At 30.5% G+C, this 7500-nt stretch overlaps 3 non-coding genes across 3 annotated transcripts in view; all 3 read right to left on the bottom strand.

The window, feature by feature from the left end:
* Positions 1-1832, bottom strand: part of LOC123304180 — a 4578-nt gene extending 2746 nt beyond the window's left edge. The window contains exon 1 of the ribosomal RNA XR_006536226.1: positions 1-1832. This exon is cut by the window's left edge and continues 2746 nt beyond it. This is a non-coding gene — a ribosomal RNA (large subunit ribosomal RNA).
* A 635-nt stretch (positions 1833-2467) lies between these two features.
* On the bottom strand, positions 2468-2622 carry LOC123304174. Its single transcript, XR_006536220.1, has one exon. It is a non-coding gene; the product is annotated as a 5.8S ribosomal RNA (ribosomal RNA).
* Positions 2623-3575: 953 nt separating this feature from the next.
* LOC123304177 lies at positions 3576-5716 on the bottom strand. Its single transcript, XR_006536223.1, has one exon. It is a non-coding gene; the product is annotated as a small subunit ribosomal RNA (ribosomal RNA).
* Between the last annotated feature and the right edge of the window lie 1784 nt (positions 5717-7500).

The following is a 7500-nucleotide window of genomic DNA, read 5'->3' as shown; positions in this document are numbered from 1 at the left end:
AAAGATAAATCTTTTATCGAAAATACCAACTAACGGTAGAGTATAAGCATGACGCTTCAGCGCCATCCATTTTCAGGGCTAGTTGCTTCGGCAGGTGAGTTGTTACACACTCCTTAGCGGATTCCGACTTCCATGGCCACCGTCCTGCTGTCTTAAGCAACCAACGCCTTTCATGGTATCCCATAAGCGTCAATTTTGGCGCTTTAACTCTACGTTTGGTTCATCCCACAGCGCCAGTTCTGCTTACCAAAAGTGGCCCACTTGGCACTCTGATCCATATATAAAAAATATATTCTCATAGCTTCACATTATAAATAATGTTTTTAAGCAAGCTAGAGATCTCACCCATTTAAAGTTTGAGAATAGGTTGAGGTCGTTTCGGCCCCAAGGCCTCTAATCATTCGCTTTACCGGATGAGACTCTTATATAATGAACGCCAGCTATCCTGAGGGAAACTTCGGAGGGAACCAGCTACTAGATGGTTCGATTAGTCTTTCGCCCCTATACCCAGTTCCGACGATCGATTTGCACGTCAGAATCGCTACGGACCTCCATCAGGGTTTCCCCTGACTTCATCCTGACCAGGCATAGTTCACCATCTTTCGGGTCCCAGCGTGTACGCTCTAGGTGCGCCTCTATTATAATATAATCCGAAAACTAAATTATAATAATATAAGACGCCCTAGGAGTGCGATATTTAATACATAATATAAATATATCCTCCTTTTATCATTTATAAAAAAATATAAATAATATTTACTTTCATTGTGCCTTTGGGTTTCATAAAATTTATAAATATTTCGATGAAAAAATATTTTATTCCCAATGACTTGCGTACATGCTAGACTCCTTGGTCCGTGTTTCAAGACGGGTCCTGAAAGTACCCAAAGCTATATCGTCGCTGACAGATAAATTTTTAATAAAAAAAAAATGAGCCAGTTCATTATCATACACCTACTGACAGTTAAATAGTATCATATAACGGCATAAAATCCGTATATATAATATGTTTTAATAAAAAAACCTATTTATACTCGTGGTGGATCTGAACGCGTTAATAACGCGACTCAATATCAATTTATAATTAATACCATCAAACAATTAATCAAGAAACATAGGCGTTTAACATACACAAAATATTATCAAAAAATAATATTGTACATTAATCAACGCACCAATGCCTATAGATTAATATTTAATGGGTCGCAACGTCCTACAAGATGAGAAGTGCATACCTCGTTATCATACAATTAACAATATACAGCAGTGCATATATTTTTACTAAAAATAAATTCCTAATAAAAATTTTTGTCACATGCTAGTACAAATTGGTTGATTAACGATAAAAAGTAAATGAATCTCATCTTTCGACCTTTCGGGTTTCTCAGGTTTACCCCTGAACGGTTTTACGTACTCTTTAACTCTCTCTTCAAAGTTCTTTTCAACTTTCCCTCACGGTACTTGTTCGCTATCGGTCTCGTGGTAATATTTAGCCTTAGATGGAGTTTACCACCCACTTAGAGCTGCACTCTCAAGCAACCCGACTCTAAGGAAAGATTCACCTATCATCAATAATAATCACTACGGGCCTGGCACCCTCTATGGGTATATGGCCCCATTCAAGATGGACTTGGATGTATTATATAACAATAGGTTTATATTGAATCTTCCTAAACACTACATTCCCCAAGTGTCTGTTTATCAGCCACGGGGTTCAGTGCTGGGCTTATCCCTGTTCGCTCGCCGCTACTAAGGGAATCCTAGTTAGTTTCTTTTCCTCCGCTTAATAATATGCTTAAATTCAGCGGGTAATCTCACCTACTCTGAGGTCGTAAAAGTTTTTAGAAGTATTAAAACAAAAATTTTTTTTATATATTATGTTTTTGTTATATTTTATAAGTAAACAATTTTCTTAATTATTCATACTCAAATTTTTTTAATATTATTATATAATATTATTTTTATATTTATCTAAAGAGAAGAAAATAAAAAATAAATAATTATATATATTAATTTTTTTCGAGTATATTGAAAATTTTATTACAAATAAAATATTCCATAACAAAATATTAATATATAATATTTTTGTTTATTCTTCTTTATTTAATATTTTAAAAATATATTATTAATATCATTTATTATTAATATTATTATTAACATAAAGTTTTATAATATTATATATAAATGATAAAAAATAATATTGATATATTAATTTAAAAATGTCGACAAATAATAAAAAATATATAAATTTTAAATGCTATTAAAAACATTTTATATTTATTTTTTTCTTATATTTGGCGTAAAACATTCATATATAAATAATTTTACATTTCTTTTATAAAAATTTTATTTATCAATTTAATTAAATATGAAAAAATAAATTTTCTTTTTTAATTATTGATAAATTTCTTTTTCATAAAAAAAATTTTATGTAAAATAATCTTTTATTATATTAATATAATGTATACGACCCTCAGCCAGATGTGGTCCGGGAACAGTATCCAAGGACCGCAATGTGCGTTCGAAATGTCAATGTTCATGTGTCCTGCAGTTCACAAGTTGACGCGCAATTAGCTGCGTTCTTCATCGACCCACGAGCCAAGTGATCCACCGTCCAGGGTAATCTTTTTAAATTTTAAATGTAAGTATTATTATTAATAATAATCTTTATTTTTAATATAAAAAATAAAATTATTAATTTATATATCTTTATAAATTCTTTTAAAATAAAAAAATTTTTCTAGAATATAAATTATATATTTTATTTTAAATATATATATATATAAATTAAAGATATTATGGTATTAATAAATATATACATAACATTTTTGATATTTTTGTTAGTGCTAGCTAGATATAATAATTAATATTTGGTATATTTTATAGAAATGTATTTATTTTTTTTTTATAAATTATTTTCTACATAAAAATATATATAATATTAATATGGTACAAAACAAATGGGTTTGTTTTTTAACATAATAACTTTTAATAAAAAAAAAGAAATATCAAGACAAAACATAAAGAAATTTAAATTTGAAATAAATTTTATTCTTTAAAAAAATTTTATCTTGTGTTTTCTTTATTTTTATTATATAACATAGAAAAATAAAAATATAGATTATATCAATTATAATCTTATTTTATTTTTCTTAATAGAGATTATATACATATAAACAAATAATTTCAATATATTCTATTTTTAATTTCACTTTTTTATAAGAGAAATTATTTATAGATTTTATTAATAATTATTGTTTAATAATAATAATAATATTGAATATAAAAATATTTTATATGTAACAAATATATTATTAATATTTATATAATATTCTCTATATTATATGTATAGATATATTATGTGTATAAAAAAAGTTTGGCGTATTACTTTAATATGATATCATAACCAAAATAAATCTCTTTTAACACATAATTACTATTATATATTTTGAGAAAATAACATATTAATATGTTATTTTGTTAAAAAAAATATTTCTTATCAATAATATTTTTATTTTTTGGAATATTTAAAAACAATACAAAAAATATAAATAAATATATTTTATATATATCGTTAATGATCCTTCCGCAGGTTCACCTACGGAAACCTTGTTACGACTTTTACTTCCTCTAAATGATCAAGTTTGGTCATCTTCCCAGCAACATCGGCAATATCAGAAATATTGCCGCGTACCAGTCCGAAGACCTCACTAAATCATTCAATCGGTAGTAGCGACGGGCGGTGTGTACAAAGGGCAGGGACGTAATCAACGCGAGCTTATGACTCGCGCTTACTGGGAATTCCTCGTTCATGGGGAACAATTGCAAGCCCCAATCCCTAGCACGAAGGAGGTTCAGCGGGTTACCCGGACCTTTCGGCCTGGGAGGACACGCTGATTCCTTCAGTGTAGCGCGCGTGCGGCCCAGAACATCTAAGGGCATCACAGACCTGTTATTGCTCAATCTCGTGCGGCTAGAATGCCGCCTGTCCCTCTAAGAAGAATTATTTGTACGCCGGCAGTAAAAACCACATCAAAAAACTGCGTACCCATACACCATAACATATGCAACATAAAGCACAATATATACAAAATATAATCTTGATCGTTAAATCTCAAAAATACATGCATATATAAATACAATACATAACACACATGAAAATGAATGAAATGGGAAACAAACAGCCGATGGGCCTTGAGATGCCGGTAAAGTACGTCTATTTAGCAGGCTAGAGTCTCGTTCGTTATCGGAATTAACCAGACAAATCGCTCCACCAACTAAGAACGGCCATGCACCACCACCCACCGAATCAAGAAAGAGCTCTCAATCTGTCAATCCTTCCGGTGTCCGGGCCTGGTGAGGTTTCCCGTGTTGAGTCAAATTAAGCCGCAGGCTCCACTCCTGGTGGTGCCCTTCCGTCAATTCCTTTAAGTTTCAGCTTTGCAACCATACTTCCCCCGGAACCCAAAAGCTTTGGTTTCCCGGAAGCTGCCCGCCGAGTCATCGGAGGAACTTCGGCGGATCGCTAGCTGGCATCGTTTATGGTTAGAACTAGGGCGGTATCTGATCGCCTTCGAACCTCTAACTTTCGTTCTTGATCAATCAAAACATTTTTGGCAAATGCTTTCGCTTCTGTCCGTCTTGCGACGATCCAAGAATTTCACCTCTAACGTCGCAATACGAATGCCCCCATCTGTCCGTATTAATCATTACCTCGGAGTTCCGAAAACCAACAAAATAGAACCGAGGTCCTATTCCATTATTCCATGCACACAATATTCAGGCAAAATTTGAGCCTGCCTTAAGCACTCTAATTTGTTCAAAGTAAACGTACCGGCCCACCTCGACACTCAATTAAGAGCACCGCGACGGGATTGCAATTGGGGGCTGCCACCGCTCTTAACGGTTAAACACTTACGACAAATTACATAATAAAAATATATATAATGCATTAAATAAATAATAACACTAAAATATACTTTATACATAATCTGTACCACCCACCGGTAGGACGTCCCACATAACATGCTAGTTAAACAATGCGAGCATTGAACCAACAGTGTAGGACACAGATTCGACTACGAGCTTTTTAACCGCAACAACTTTAATATACGCTATTGGAGCTGGAATTACCGCGGCTGCTGGCACCAGACTTGCCCTCCAATGGATCCTCGTTAAAGGATTTAAAGTGTACTCATTCCGATTACGGGGCCTCGGATGAGTCCCGTATCGTTATTTTTCGTCACTACCTCCCCGTGCCGGGAGTGGGTAATTTGCGCGCCTGCTGCCTTCCTTGGATGTGGTAGCCGTTTCTCAGGCTCCCTCTCCGGAATCGAACCCTGATACAACCATGGTAGGCGCAGAACCTACCATCGACAGTTGATAAGGCAGACATTTGAAAGATGCGTCGCCGGTACGAGACCGTGCGATCAGCTTAAAGTTATTCAGAGTCACCAAATTAAACGATGCAAATTAAAATTTACACCGATTGGTTTTGATCTAATAAAAGCATTCCTTCCATCTCTGGTCGGAACTCTGTTTGCATGTATTAGCTCTAGAATTACCACAGTTATCCAAGTAAATGTGGGTACGATCTAAGGAACCATAACTGATATAATGAGCCTTTCGCGGTTTCACCTTAATTTGGCTTGTACTGAGACATGCATGGCTTAATCTTTGAGACAAGCATATGACTACTGGCAGGATCAACCAGGGAACTATTTGTATTTATAATATTAAATATATAATAATATACATGATATTTTTGTTTTCTTATTATAAGAAAAAAAATTTTCATACAATAATTATTAATATATAATAATATTATTACAATTTCATTTTAAATATCAGATGGTCTCACCCATTACTGATATAAATTTTTTTTTTTTTATATCTCTATTGTTTTAAAATTAATAGAAAAAACATATGAGATATATATATTATTATTAATTTTTTTTTTTTTCAAATATATATTTTATTATGTCATTTATATAATTTTTTTGCTTTTACAAAAAGAAATATATAACATGTTATTCATAATAAATATTATTGAATAAAAAAAAAAAATAATAATTATGATTTTTGTCAGACCATCACCAAATGGGTCTTAAAATATTTCAAACATTTTCTCATACTCGTCGCTAGATTGAAGCGTCATTTATTTTTTAATTTTATTTAAAAAGTTAATTTTAAATAAAAAACGTTATAATAACACTTAATATCTCGCTTGGTATGAGGTGAGTCAATGTAATATTATTTATAAAAATAATTTTATATAAATATTGTGTGCTCATATGGGAGTGTAAAGTTTAAAACTTATAACCATGAACTTGCTTTGACAAAAAAATTTATATGTTATTCTATTTATAATCAATAATTTAATAAAAAAAAAATTTTTTTTAAATATTGATATAAAAAGATATACATATAGAGGTTTTTTTACAAAATTCTCATTAATTTTTTTACAAAAATAATAATACAATATTTAATATCAAAAATAATCCAAACTGATTACCATCCAGACTATTATCAATATATATAAGATTGTATTATTATTCATTTCAATACATATTTATTAAAACTGAGATAAAATTTCATATATTAATAAATATGCATGTGTAAAAAAAAAATTTTTTTATATAATAATTGAAATGTTTTTGCTATTATTTTATATACATACATTAAATAATTGATAACAATTTAATACAATGTACACCTAAAAAATAATAACAGCATATACATATTCGAAACATTACTAGCAAAAAAACCAAAATACAATATTAAATATCAAAATAAACCAAACTGATTACCATCCAGAATATTTTGAGTATATATATATATATAATTTTGTATATTTTGCGTTCATGTTAATAAAATATATAAATGATACATATTTGAAAAGTGTTATTCTTCTTTCTGTTTTTTCGTAATATCATGGTGTCCATAGACATGCAAAAGCGTCATACCAAGCCATATACATACCTACACCACCTTTGTTGAATGATACACGAACAGTATGAAAATTAAACAACATATTCAATATCATTTTATATTATACTAAAATAAATGTTATTCTATTAAGAAAGTGTATATTTTTAAATTTGGCATTCATTACATAGTCAAAATACAATAATAATATAGATGATACATATACGATAATTGTTATTTTTCTTTCTGTTTTTTCGTGATATCATGGTGTCCATAGAATTGCAACGACGTCATACCAAGCCATATACAACTCTACACCACCTTTGTTGAATGATACACTTAGAGTATGAAAAATAAACAAATTATACTATATCATACTATATCATATATGTAAGACTGTTGAACATAATACCACAAAATACACTATTTCATATAGATATACATTCATTCTTGTCAACATAAAAGTACGTTATAAATGATACATATACAATAAGTTTTATTCCTCTTTCTGTTATTCCGTAATATCATAGTGTCCATAGAATTGCAACGACGTCATACCAAGCCATATACAAC

Source organism: Chrysoperla carnea, assembly GCF_905475395.1.
Source record: "Chrysoperla carnea chromosome X unlocalized genomic scaffold, inChrCarn1.1 SUPER_X_unloc_28, whole genome shotgun sequence".
In the NCBI taxonomy this organism is placed as follows: domain Eukaryota; kingdom Metazoa; phylum Arthropoda; class Insecta; order Neuroptera; family Chrysopidae; genus Chrysoperla; species Chrysoperla carnea.
Note: the sequence above shows the minus strand (reverse complement) of the source record. Positions and strands in the feature narration are given on the sequence as shown.